Source organism: Ursus maritimus, unplaced genomic scaffold (genome assembly GCF_017311325.1).
Source record: "Ursus maritimus isolate PB19 unplaced genomic scaffold, ASM1731132v1 scaffold_17, whole genome shotgun sequence".
NCBI classification, from domain to species: domain Eukaryota; kingdom Metazoa; phylum Chordata; class Mammalia; order Carnivora; family Ursidae; genus Ursus; species Ursus maritimus.
Window position 1 is genome coordinate 10,586,794 of NW_024424119.1, and position 15,071 is coordinate 10,601,864.

General features: G+C 35.0%; 1 protein-coding gene and 1 pseudogene across 3 annotated transcripts in view; both read left to right on the top strand.

Moving 5' to 3' along the window:
• CNTLN (centlein) overlaps positions 1–15,071 on the top strand; it is a 285,688-nt gene that overhangs the window by 165,305 nt on the left and 105,312 nt on the right. The window lies entirely within an intron of this gene.
• Positions 1,558–9,946, top strand: LOC103662188 (annotated as a pseudogene).

Genomic DNA, 15,071 nt, shown 5'->3' on the forward strand with positions numbered 1-15,071 from the left:
GTCAATTAAGATTTCTGTCCTGCCAGTTTGCCCATTTCTCAGTTCTTTGGCTAGGGAGAGCAGAATTTCCTTGAGATTTTTTTGTTTGTTTGTGTCCATTGGCATTTCTGGGTTGTGGATTTCTCCAGTACCTACTTTGAGATATTTAAGAGGAAAGAAGAAAGCCAGGGAATTTATCACTGTGGGTTGTTCTTGTATTCCTATGGTCCCTTTTGTATCCTTCTTCTTCTCCCTGCCTTTCAGAGTCTTCTTACACTTGTTTTATGTATCATGTTCAGAGTTTTATATTTAAATAATGGGATGAATAGGTGGAAACATGGAACTAGAAGTTCTAACTTGTTTTTCTATGGACCAGCTGGTCTTATTTTTGTGTCATACATTGGCATCTGCTTTATTTTTTTATTGTTTTAAAAAGGTTTTATTTATTTATTTGAGAGAGAGGAGGAGGAGCAAAGGGAAAGGTACAAGCAGACTCCATGATGAGCATGGAGCCCGATGCAGGGCTTGAACCCAGGACCCTGAGATCATGACCTGAGCTGAAATCACAAGTTGACCAGTTAACTGGCTGAACCACCCAGGCATCCCTGGCATCTTGTTTAATACTTAATCCTGACTATTTAAGGCTAGAATATATAAAAGCTGGTACAGCACTCTGGAAAACAGTGTGGAGGTTCCTCAAGAAGTTAAAAATAGAGCTATCCTATGACCTAGCAATTGCACTACTAGGTATTTACCTCAAAGATACAGATGTAGTGAAAGAAGGGGCACCTGCACCCCAATGTTCATAGCAGCAGTGTTCACAATAGCCAAACTATGGACAGAGCTCCGATGTCCATCAACAAATGAATGGATAAAGATATGGTTCATATATACAATGGAGTATTACTCAGCCATCAGATCGGATGAATACCCACCATTTACATCGACGTGGATGGAACTGGAGGGAATTATGATAAGTAAAATAAGTCAATCAGGGAAAGACAGTTATCATATGGTTTCACTCATATATGGAATATAAACAGTGCAAAGAGGATCATAGGGGAAAGGAGGGAAAACTGAATGGGAAGAAATCAGAGAGGGAAACAAAGTATGAGAGACTCTTGATTCTGGGAAACAAACTGAGGGTTGCTGAAGGGGAGGTGGGTGGAGGGATGGGTAATTGGGTGATGGGCATTAAGGAGGACACGTGATCTGATGAGCACTGGGTGTTATGTGCAACTGATGAATCACTGAACACTACATCGGAAACTAATGATGTTAGCTAACTGAATTTAAATTTTTAAAAAAGGCTAGACTATATAAAAGATATATATAAAAGAAGATGTACTTCTGAACTACTTTAAAGTAGTTCTTCCAAATCCAGTCATTAACGTTGAGTTAACTTTTCAAGATCCTACTAAACTACTTTAAACTAGTTCTTCCAAATCCAGTCATTAATGTTGAGTTAACTTTTTAAGATCCTACTAAAAAATTGTGTTAAATAATAACTAGAAGTTAGAACTTCTAGTTCCATGTTTCCACCTATTCATCCCATTAATTAAATATAAAACCCTGAACATGATACAAAAAATTTGTGTTACAAAATATGTTAAAGGAAATGATGCTGCCACCAACCTATACTGTGGTGTTTCTACCATCGAGTGTGCTCAGGATTATGTTGCTGCTTTAGGATGTGAGAATGTGAGGACTTGAGAAATTTGTATGGAATATAGTTCCTATAGTAATTCAGATATACTTATATATCTGCTTATTTTATCAGTGATGTTTTAACAAAAGACCAAGAACTTCACAATCTATGAACTGATGAATTGGCTTGTTCAACTTAGTATTTATCTAACAAATATTCATAGATTTTTTCATTCATTCACCATTTAAACAATATAGTTCAGAGCCAGGCATTAAGCTAGGGACTGAATATACAGTGTTGTATTGAAGAAGAACGATTTCAGACTCTAATGAGATTTATTTTAGGGCCATCTGCCATGTGCCGGTGAGGTAAAACCATTCTTTGGGCTGCTAGATGGTAAGAGTCAAGGAAAGCTTTCAGAAAGGCCAGGCTCACTCAGCTTTTCCACTTAGTTGAGGATGTTGCCTTACCATCACTAAGTTAGATATATAAACCAACAAAGTCAGGTTAACATTCTCCTAAGTGAATAAATTAACATTTTCCTGAATAAAAACACAGGTATAAAAATATTTGTGTACATTATTTCTCAACAGTGATATATAAAACTATAAAAAGAGACTCTGGTGCCACAGCATATTAAGCTTTTCTTATATTACAAATCCAGCGTGTCCTTGTTAGAAACCCACGAAGTCAAGGGAAGGTGTGCTGACATTCATTGCATGTTTATCTGTATCTCTGGCTAAATAAATCAGGAACTTACAGTGGGTGGTACTTTTGGTCTTTTTATACTAATGCATAGCCTATAAAAAATACTGCATCTGAGCACTCTGCTAGGTACAGGTAAGCACAAAGAAATAATATGCTACCCCTCCCTTTTTTTTTTTTTTTAATCAGGACTTCATGTAGCTTAGCAGGGAAAAGAGCAGCAGTGTGATAAGAGCAAAAATAAGGGAATAGTAGTGGCATAACGCAGGGAAAATGGCATTATGATTTGTCCATTTGCCCAAACGAGAAACCTAGAGGGTTATAACTGATTCATCCCTCTGCCTTACCTCCTTACAATAGTCTTAATGATTCCATATCACAAATATCTCTAAAATATATCTATTTCTTTCCATTCTTATTATCAATGTCCTTGTCCAAACTACCATCATATCTTTCTTGCTCAAGTAGAATAAACTCATAAAATCTCCCTACATCCATTCTTATCCCCTCAAATCCATTTTCCCCCTTCCGCTACAGAGTGATTTTTTTAAAAATACATAAATGAACATACCTCTCCCCTGTTTAAAAACCTTTAACAACTTTCCATTGCTCTCAAAATAAAAACTAAATTATTTATATAGCACAATTGAACATCTTAGCCCCCTTCTTATCATTTCTGTTTCACTTTTGTTCCTTACCTGAAAATCAGTATGAGAATACAAAATATTTGCAAAGAATTACTGATGCTTTTCCTACTTCATGCTGAGAATCCTGGTTGGTGAATTTGTCAGTGAAGGTAGAGTTGGGGTCAATAATATAGGGGTTTAGAATTCATAATTTAAAAATTCAGGTTTATTTTATAGAAGCAGGGAATTTTAATGCAGTATATCATAACTAAAGTCTTCTTTGATTCAATGATCTTTTGATCATTTTTCTTTAATGATAAAAAGTAGACAAGCTATAGGTCAGTAGCATTGCCCAAGAAGGAATACCTTCTTCTTTCTTGGGTTAAACGTTAAATATATGCAGGCTATGATTTCAAAGAATATTTTATAAAATTCAAATAATAATTTTTAAGGAGCTAAAATCAAAATACTATGGTAGGAAGTTCAGGGGTTTTTTGTATGGCAAATCAAGGCTCCCTGTTTTCCTGAGCACAAATATTATTTTTCCATATGTAGAAATGAGGATTTTAGTAACTGAATTTCTCTAACATGAGTTGGAAATAAAATTCTCTAGAAAATGTCTGCTAAATCAAGACATATTTTGCAAACAAATGTATTTTTGGATAACCATCAGCATTGTATGAATTACACATAAGTTTTATTTTATTTTTTTTAAAGAGAGACAGGAAGAGAGAGTGAGTGGGGAGGGGCAGAGGAAGGAGAGAATATTTTATTATTATTATTATTTTTTTAAAGATTTTATTTTTTCATTTGAGAGAGAGTGCATGTGTGAGTTGGGAGGAGGACAGAGAGGGAGGGAGAGGGACCAGTGTGGAGCCCAACACAGGACTCAGTCTCACAACCCTGAGATCAGGACCGGAGCCAAAACCAAAGGTCAGAAGCTTAACCGACTGAACCACCTAGGTGCTCCACATTATTTTATTTTAAAGCATACAATTTAGTGACATTTAGTGTATTTACAATGTTGTGTAGCCATGACCTTTATCTAATCCAGAGCATTTTCATTACCCCCAAAAGAGACCCCATACCCAGTAAGCAGTCACTTCCAATCTCCCCATTTCCTCCTTCCTCTAGCTCCTCACAATCACTAATCTGCTTTCTATCCATATGAATTTACCAAGTCTGAATATTTTATATAAATAGAATCATACAATATGTGACCTTTTGCATTTGGCTTCTTTCACTTAGCATAAGGTTTTTGAGAGTCATTCACATTGTAGTATGTATCAATATGTCATTCCTTTTTACAGCTGAATAATAGCCCACTGTATGTATATACAATTTATTCGTTCATTTATTGACGACCGTTTGGGTTGCTTCTACTTTTAGGCTATTGTGAATAGTGCCACTATGAACATTTATGTACAAGTATTTATTTGAATACTTGTTTTCAATTCTTTGGGATATATACCTGTGAGCAAAATTGCTGGGTCATATGGTAAGCCTATGTTTAACTTTGTGAGGAACTGCCAAACTGTGTTTATAGTGGCTACATCATTCTATATTCTCACCGGCAATCTACAAAGATTCCACTTGCCCCACATCCTTATTAACACTCAGTATTTTTTTTCTTTTAAAAAAAAAAATTATTACTTTTAAAAAATATTTTTAAATTATTAAATATATGAAGTGGTATTTCATTGTGGTATTGATTTGTGTTTTCTCAATGACTAATGAGCATCTTTGCATATGTTTATTTGCCATTTGTGTTTCTTTGGATAAATATTCAAGTCTTTGCTGTTTTAAAAAATTGGGTTCTCTTTTTGATTTTGAGTTATGAATTCTTTGCATATTGTGGTTACTAGACATTTGCAAATATTTTCTCCCATTCTGTAGGTGATCTTTTTATTTCTTAATGGTTCCCTTTGATGAACAAAAGTTTTTAATTTTATGAAGTTCAATTTATCTATTTTTTTCATTTTTCTTTTTTCCTTATGCTTTTGGTGTTATGCCCTTATAGCCATCACCAAATCCAAGGTCATAAAGATTTACCCCCATGTTTTCTTCTAACTGTTTTGTAGTTTTAACTCCTATTTAGATCTTTGGTCCATTTTTAGTTAATTTTTTAAAATTTGTTGTGAAGTAGGGGTACAGCTTACCTCTTTTACATGTGAATATCCAATTGTCCCACATACTTTTTTTTATAGCTCTGAAGAAGAGGCTGTATGATCATGTGGAAGAGTTATAATGTGATGAATTAATAAGATAAGAATTTAAATGTATCAGTCCTTGAGAAACCAATCCAACATGAAACACTACAGGCTATCATAAGCCAAGTGCAAATGAGAATATGAGTTCTGGGATATTAGCATAATCAAAGGTTGTACATGTTATCAGTGTCTGTTGAAAGGCAATGGATTTCAAGGCTATATGGTAATGGGTTTTGAATCTCACGTACTTTAAAACTGAAAATCAGAGACAAGAAATTCAGCCACTGATATTGGAGACATAAGAAATAAACTCATCTACCTATTAAGTCTTCATAAGTAAGAGTGAGAAGTTTCAGAACAAGATCAGCATGAAACCTAATTCATTGCTGAATTAGAGCCCCATAGCCTAGGGTCCCTCATCCTCTTCTTTTCTATCTCAAGAATGTTTCAGGTGTGATGGAACCTGAGGCCTCTAGATAGGCTTTTAGAATGCACTCATGATTCTGTTAAAATACCAGGACCTGGAAGCAAGTAAACTATTATAGCTAGTAAATAATATGTGGGGAAAAGAGGCTTTTAAACTATAGGGTTTTATAATATTAGTTACATAGCACTGAATCTGTGTGACCCTTTGTATTGTGCTTTCACTCGTGATTTCAGTAAATACACTGGACACTGAAAGTAAAATATTGAGCAGAACACACATGCTCCAGCCTCAGAGGCCTTCAGCTTATTGGAGAACACAAATAATAATCAATAAACACACAAATATATAATTACAGTCTTTGATTGAAGATAAAGCCCTGCTATGCTTTCCCATGTTTCCATTTTCCCTGATTCTTTCCGTTTTTCTTCTTTGTCTTTCCTTCCCTCCCATCTGGCTAAAATATAGAAATAGTTTATACTTTTGTTTGTGGTGTTATCGACCTTTTTGGGGGAGATATACTTTTTATTGTGGTAAAATTTACATAACATGAAATTTACCTTTGTAACCATTTTTAGTCATAGAGTTTAGTACCATTAAATATGCTCACATTGTTGTCCTACCATCACTACCATCCGTATTTAGAACTTTTTCTATTCTCAAGATGAAACTGTGTCCCCATTAAATAATAGCTCCCCATTCCCCCTTCTCTCAGCTCTTGTCTTTTTATCCTTTTGCCCTGTGAATTTGCCGATTCTTGGCATCCTGTATAAATGGAATCATACAGTATTTTTCCTTTTGTGTCTGGGGTTTATTGCATTTGTCATGTCTTCCAAGTTTTTGCATGTTGTAGCATGTGTCACAATTTCTTTCCTTTTAAGGCTGAATAATACTCTTGTATGTATATACCACATTTTGTTCACCCATTCATCCACTGATAGTTATAATCACCTTTCAGTGATTATATTTTTCTTGTATTTTCATTTTATTTTACTGTACAGTTAACAAGACTATTAGTTAAGAAAAAATATTTTGTAACTATCGGGAGATAATTCACTGAAGTAAATGGCAAGTATGTTTTGGAGTTTTATTTTCTAACTCTGGAGATTAACTTTCGATGTCAATAAATTGTTTTCATATACTTGAGACCATATACATATGGTATTTGTTTTTTGAGGTCATCTGTCTTAGTCTGTTCAGGCTCCTGTAACAAAATACCACAGACAGGGTAGCCTATAAGCAACAGAAATTTATTCTCACAGTGCTGGAGGCTGAACATCTGAGATCAGGGTGCCAGCATGGTCTGGTGAGGGCCTTCTTTTGTGTTGCAGATGTCTTGTCTTATCCTCATATGACAGAAGGGGCCACAGAGCTCTATGGGGTCTCTTTTTTAAGGGCACTGATCCCATTCATGAGGATTTCATCCACGTGACCTAAGAACATCCCATAGGTCCAACCTCCTACTGTCACCGTCTTTGGAGGTTAGGATTTCAACATGAATTTTAGGGGAACACAAACACTCAGGTCATAGCATCATTCATATAGTATTTTTATTTTTTTTTATTAAAGATTTTATTTATTTATTCGACAGAGATAGAGACAGCCAGCGAGAGAGGGAACACAAGCAGGGGGAGTGGGAGAGGAAGAAGCAGGCTCATAGAGGAGGAGCCTGATGTGGGGCTCGATCCCATAACGCCGGGATCACGCCCTGAGCCGAAGGCAGACGCTTAACCGCTGTGCCACCCAGGCGCCCCGATATAGTATTTTTAATTTAATTGCTGCCTTAATGTGTTTTCATACATTTTAGGTTCAATATATATAAAATTTTTTAAATTACTTAAAGAATTACATAGTGTTTACTTAAAGAATTACCTAGTATATCGTGTTTACTGAATGATCATTTGATTTTTTTCTGAAGAAAGATAGAAAAATTACTTTATGTAAGTGTATTTATACTAAAGTCTATTTTAAAACATATTTTCTTTAAAAAACAAAACTGGAAGTATCACAGTCCCAGACTTGAAGTTATTACAAAGCTGGAGTAATCAAAACAGTATGGTACTGGCACAAAAATAGACACATAGATTGGGGTACCTGCTGGCTGGCTCAGTCAGTAGATCATGTGACTTTTGATCTTGGGGTCTTAAGTTTGACCCTTGTGTTGGGCATAGAGATAACTTAAAAAAAAAAAAAAAGAATAGACACATAGATCAATGGAACAGAATAGAAAAACCCAGAAATAAACCATAGTTATATGGTCAGTTAATCTTCAACAAAGCTGGAATGAATATTCAATGGGAAAATGACCATCTCTTCAATAAATTGTGTTGGGAAAACTGGAGAGCTACATGCAAAAGAATGAAACTGGACCAATTTCTCACACCATACACAAAAATAAACTCAAAATGGATTAAGGACCTAAATGTGAGACCTGAAACCAAAAAAATCCTAGAAAAGAGCACAAGCAGTAATTTCTCTGACATAGGCCATAGCAACATTTTTCTAGGTATGTCTCCTGAGGCAAAGGAAACAAAAGCAAAAATACTACTGAGACTACATCAACATAAAAAGCTTCTGCACAGCAAAGGAAACAATCAACACAACTAAAAGGCAACTTACTGAATGGGAGAAGATACTTGCAAATGACCTATCTGATGGTATCTGAAATACATAAAGAACTGATAAAATTGAATACCCAAAATACAACCCACTTAAAAACTGAGCAGAGGATATGAACAGACATTTCTCCAAAGAAGACATCCAGATGGGTAACAGACCTGTGAGAAGATGCTCAGCATCACTCATCATCAGGGAAATGCAAATCAATAGTACAATGAGATACCACCTCACACCTGTCAGAATGGCTAAAATCCAAACACAAGAAACAACAAGTTTTGGTAATAATGTGGAGAAAAAGGAACCCTCGTGCACTGTTAGTGGGAATCCAAACTGGTGCAGCTACTGTGGAAATGGTATGGAGGTTCCTCAAAATTTAAAAATAGAATTACCTTGTGATGCATTAATCCCACTACTGAGTACTTTTCCAAGAAATATCAGAACACTAATTCAAAGGGATACATGCACCCCTATGTTTATTGCAGCATTATTTACAATAGCCCAGATATGGAAGCAACACAGGTGTCCATCAATAGATGAATTGATAAAGAAGGTGGGGTACACACACACACACACACACACTGGAATATTTCAGCCATAAAAAAGAATGAAATCTTGCCATTTGCAATGATGTGAATGGAGCTAGAGAGTAGTCTGCTAGGTGAAATAAGTCTGCTGGCCCTGTGCTAATAGAGACTTTTTTAAAGATAGAAATGAGCCTTATATGAATTTATGTTCAAGTGTAAAAAAAATAATAGTGGTGAAACTTGATCTGCTACAAATTGGAATTTGAAATAAACAAACCGCTGTGTGGAAGAAAACCTAACAGATGAAAGTGATTTATCAGAAAATGGAAAAGCAAATGATAGTTTGTTCAGCTATTTTAGAAGGATGGACTATAGTTAAAGCCAGAAACAATAGAAAATGTTGAGGAATCTTTCACAGAGGAACCAATTGTCCATATCCTGATTTTTTCCCTTCACCCTTCAATACTCTGGACTTGCACAAATTGGCCCTCTCAAAATCTGAGAATTGGAAAGCAACAGTGGAACCTCCAGAAAGCTCTACTGAACATTTGATAACTCGTTTACTAGAAATGTTAAGATTGCAACATATGACTGTACAAAAAGAGAGGCCTGGACTACAAACTACCTTCTGTACTCCCAGCAGCTACTGAACGACCCTCTTCCTCCAAAACTAACCAAAGTGAGACAGCCAAAACTTTTGGACTCTTTGAGTCTTAAGACGGCTTGTATAGATGGAAGTCATGAAAAAAGAGAAAGCAATTCTGGATCTTGCAAGCTTGAACAAAATGCTTCAAAATGGAATTAGAGCAATGCCAGCGTATAAATATAGATGGAATTCTAGACCACCATTTCTAAAAAGTTCACTCACCACCAAACAGTTGATTGCAACTTCACATAACTTTAGGAATCCCAAAATCTCCATTTTAAATCCATGCCAAGAACTCTCAATCAAGCCTACTACTTCCCAAACAACTCAATCACTGGTTAAAATGGTCTAAACAAGACGTCTGCCATCAAGGTCTTCAATACCAGTTATACCTGTACCTCTGTCTTTTCCTGAAAATCAGGGAGAAGAAATTAAGGCACCAAGGACCAAAAAGAAATTTTACCAAAAACCATAGTTTGAATAGACTTTCTGTATTCAGAAGCTAAAGTGTTAATCACCTTCCTTTAAAGCTAAGGGTAAGTGTTCACCCACTGACCAAACTTAACTTTTCCTTCATAATCTTAGTGTTAGCAAATCTATTTCCAAGATGCTTGGCTAAAATATGGCTCGTTAGTTCTAAGATGCAGGTACTAAACACACACACACACACACACACACACACACACACACTAATAACTTCATGTGAAATGGACCGGAACTGGTACAAATCACTGCTGAGATGTCTATATATAAATCCAAGGGCTTCCATACTGACATATTTGACAATCTTTTCCATGTTATGTTTCAAAGGAATGTTTCACTTAGTAAACTATTCAGTTCAAAAGATTATCCTTTTGTTGTGATTGTTTCCCAGTACAATTCCATCATTAATAATGCTACAATTTGGGGGGGGGTGAACCCTAAGACAAAAATTTCACTCTGAAATAGATTTTTGGGACTTTTTTTAAATAAAGTGAACTAGCATACATGAATAAGGTATTGCAGTATTTTTGTAATAGTGAAGAATTAGAAGTAGTCTAAATGCCTATTAATAGCTGATAAAAGTGCATTGTAATATATTAATATAATGTGATACTGTATTACATTTAACATGAATAAATTGGATCTATATTTATCAAAATGGAAGGGCCTCAAAAGCAAAAGTTGAGTTAAAAGAAGGAAATTGAATAATAGTATATCATATATGTCAGAGTATATATTCTCTAAAATATAAAATTTTAAACCATATATTGTACTATATTTTTGTAGATATATGTGTGTGTACATACATACATATGTATCCATATATATGTTATCTATAGTTATCTATAGTTATCATAGTTATCTGTAACTAAACAGATACATATATAGTATTAAAACACAAAACAGAAATATACACACCAAATTAAAGGAACTGGTTATTTCTGGGGAGGGAAGAAAGGTGGACTATTATAGGAGATAATATTATTTACAGAATATTTTATTTTTTCACAAAAATAAAAGCTTTGAATTAAGTATGGCATAATATTAATGTTTTTAAACCCAAATGTTTGGCACATTAATGTTGGTTATATTACTCTCCATACTTTTGTTACATTTGAAATATTCTTTCTGTTTCTGAAGTATGTACTCAAAAACCTAGTAAAGCCACTTCTAGTTGAAAACACTAAAGAGATATTACATATGGGCACATATGTTCACTATAGCATTGTCTATAATTATGAAAAATGGAAACAACCCAAATAGCAGATGATACAACTGTATAACTAAAAGTTCCAAGAACTTCAATTTAAAAGAAAACTATTTTAATTAGTGGAATACACCATATTCTCAAACCATACACAGAAATCAATTCTAGATGAATGCAGGTCTAATTGTGAAGGGTTAAGTAATGGAGCTTTTATTTATCTTATTTTTTATTTTGGTGGGGGGAGGGAAAAAGAGAGGAGGGGGAAGGAACAGAGGGAGAGAGAGAGAGAGAATCTTAAGCTTCACACCCATTGCAGAACCCGATGTGGGGCATGATACACAACCCTGAGATTATGACCTGAGCCAAAATGGAGAGTTGGATGCTTATCTGCCTGAGCCATCAGGAGCCCCATGTTAAGTCATAGAGCTTTTAGATGAAAACAGGAAAACATCTATTTGTCTGTGTAGTAGGCAAAGGTTTCTTAAAACAGATTAAATATAAACTAAAAATTGATAAACCGGGTTATGTTAAAACCAAGAGCCACTGTTTATCAAAAGATATCATTAAATGACTTAAAAGGCAACATTCAGAGTGAAAAAAGATATTTGCAGTATATATGTCCGCCTGAATATCTGGAGAATTCCTATGAATGATTAAGTAAAGGACAGTCAACCCAATAAAAAAATGAGCAGAACACTTGAATAGATATATCATAAAAGAGCACATCCAAATGGCCGATGCACATAGGAGAAAAGTGCTCTACACTCAATTTGTCGTCTTCTTCTAGTTTTTGTAATTGGGAGCTTCGTTGTAGATCTTTTTTTTTTCTTTCTACTATATGCATATAGTGGGGTAGAAAGCCACGTAAGCAGTTTGTTAGCTCCTCATATTTTGAAATTTGGTACTTGAATTTTTTTATAATTCAAACTTTTTAAATTCCTCTTGAAATCTTTATCTGGAGGAAAAGGTTTGGAAGTTTTAAGTTGAGGGATTTCTCAGACATCTTTCTGGTATTGATTTCTAATTTAATTATATCATAGCCACTGAAGATACTTTCCATGATTTAGATCTTTTTAATTTTGCTGAGAATTGCTTTATGGTCCGGCATGTGGTTTTATCTTAGTGAAAACTCCATGACACTTGAAAACTGTTATTGGGTGGAATGTTTTATAAATGTCTATAAAAGTTTTTTCATAGTCTTTTCAAATATTCTGTGTCCTGTTTTCCATTCACTTTCTGTATTGATTGCTGAGACAGGTGTGTTTAAAATCTGTTTAAACATTTTCAGATTTTTAAAAACACTGTTAGCACAGGTTTCAGGTATCCTTTACCAGAGACTTGTTTATCCCTATTCATTAGATGACTCTTTTGGATTCTTTGTTGAATGTTCCTGGTGATCAACAGAGATTCTCCTCTCAAGCTGGTCAGAATTAAAGGTCTCCCAATCCTGTGTAAACTCTGGGAATAGTTCCTTTAAGAGCTCCATTGGTTCTCTGCCTGCCTTGTTGAATTTGATCCTACTTGTATGCAGCAAAGTATTTAGCTATAGACTCAAAAGGATTCTTTTTTTTTTTTTTTTAAGATTTTACTTATTTATTTGAAGAGAGAGACAGCCAGCGAGAGAAGGAACACAATCAGGGGGAGTGGGAGAGGGAGAAGCAGGCTTCCAGCAGAGGAGCCTGATGTGGGGCTCGATCCCACAACGCCGGGATCACGCCCTGAGCCGAAGGCAGACGCTTAAGGACTGCACTACCCAGGCACCCCTCAAAAGGATTCTTATGCAGATTTCTGTAGCTATTTCTTTTTGTAGCTCCCTCCTCTGGGAACTGTGTGTCACAAATTCTGTCATTTCAGCCTTCCCAAACTCCAGTGTCTTTCTCTTCATCTCAGCAAGGCCATCATGTTTTTTTTGGAACCTGTCTCCCTGCATCATAGTATGGAGACTGGCTCCTGGCAGAAATCTAGGCTATCATTAGGGCCCTCTTTGTTAATTTGCTTTCTCTCAGGGATCACAGTTCTCTGCTGCCTGTCGTCCAGCATCTGAATATAGTCATTTCATATAATTTGTCCAGTAAGAAGTAGATTTTGAATTGTGGGCCTTCAGAGTGTCAGGAACATCAGAACAGGTGGGCCATAAACCAGAGTCAGTAAATATCCAATGTTCATCCTGCTCAGAGGTGCTGACTCCGACAGCCTTCCGCCAAACATCCAGTATGATGGGGTTTGTTGGTGCTTAGTTTGACTCAAGAACCGTTGGTCCCTCATATTTATATATACTTATTAAACGTAGGGACTGTGTAAGCTCTTTCCAGACAAAACAAAACAAACAAAACAAAAAACAAGCTATAAGTATAAAATACCTCTAAATAAGCAAGAAATAACATTTCCAACAATTGTAGCCCTGTGTTCTGCTATGTTAGTGATCTGAAAGCCGAGGAAAACTAAGTCGAGATGAGCTACATCTGTTTTTTTCTTTGTTGGGGCCATCCTATTTCAGAATGTTCCATGTCCTTAGCTAAACTAGGCAGGAACCTCATCCAAACTTAGTTGCTGTGTGCATGGGTGTGTGTGTGTGCTCCTCCCATCAGTCTGGAACCTACCTGAGAACCTGTGGATATAGTCATAGAATCCTAATATTTTAGATCCTTATGTATGTGTGTTTATATTTATATTAAAAATATAAGTATACACATCAAACTGTAAACATCAATTTTTCAAGAAATGAGTGAGGAAAAGCAGAAACTACTTGTTTTTCAATATTTATATAAAGTATAAATATAAAAAATGTATTTCTTAATACATAAATGTTATAATTGAATAAATTTTTTATAAAATAAAATAGGAATATAGTTCTTATATTGTTGAATACATATCAGTTTAGAGTTGCTGTATCTTCTTGGTAATGCATTCCTTTGATCATTATGTAATAGCCATCTTTAATATTATTTTTTCTTAGTGTATATTTTATTTTTTATGCTCCTTTAAAAAATCCTTCTCTTGCCTTAGACTGCATACATTTTGTTCATTTCTTTTTTTAACCTTTTCTGATTTGTAAATTTTATATGTTTTCCATTCCTTAAATGCTTTTTCTTGAAATTCTGCATCATTTATTTGACAAACTAAGGTTCATCAACCCCTTCAATTCTCCAACAATACAGGGTTCTTAAAATACTGTAACTCTGATCCTGTTCTTGATCTTATATTACTTTATTGTTCAGAATTTTAGTTCTACCGTGTTGTGTCTCTACCTTCATTTGAATATTGTTTTATTGACTTTACACGATAAATGTTGGTTTACTTCCATGTACATGTTTACAGATGTCTTTCTTCATCACTGCCTATTTTATTTCATATATTGATTTTGAGGGTTTTTTTTTTACCTAAAATATATTCTTTAATAGTTCTTTCACCTAAGATCTATGAATACTAAGTCTTTGAATGTTGAAGATATTACTTATTTTTCTTCTGACTTTTCTTGTTGCTGTGAGAAGTCTTCTATTTCTCCAAAGCTCTTTAGTTGTTAAGTAACATCTCTTCTCAATATGGTTGATTTTAAGATTGTCTCTTTTTCTGTGCTGTCCTGCGGTTTCCGTTTCTAACTGTGAATATAGTTTTATTTATTCTGTTTGCAGTTTGTGATACTCTCTTAATCTATTAATCTATTTATTCACATTTTTCATCAGCTGTCAGTAATATATATATATATATATATATAACTTTTTTTTTTTTTAATTTATTTGCGATAGAGAGAGCACATGAGTGGAGGGAGGAGCAGAGGCGGGGCAGGGAGAGGATCCCAAGCAGGCTCCACGCTCAGTGCGGACCCCTACACAGGGCTCAATCTCATGACCCTGAGATCATGACCTGAGCAGAAATCAACCCAGGCACCCCTCTCCTTGAATAATTTCTGAGATGCCTTTTGGGCTTCTCATTCAAACATTCTTTATATATTGTTACTGTTTTCCTTCCTTTTGTTTCTTTATGTTGTCTCTAATTTTAC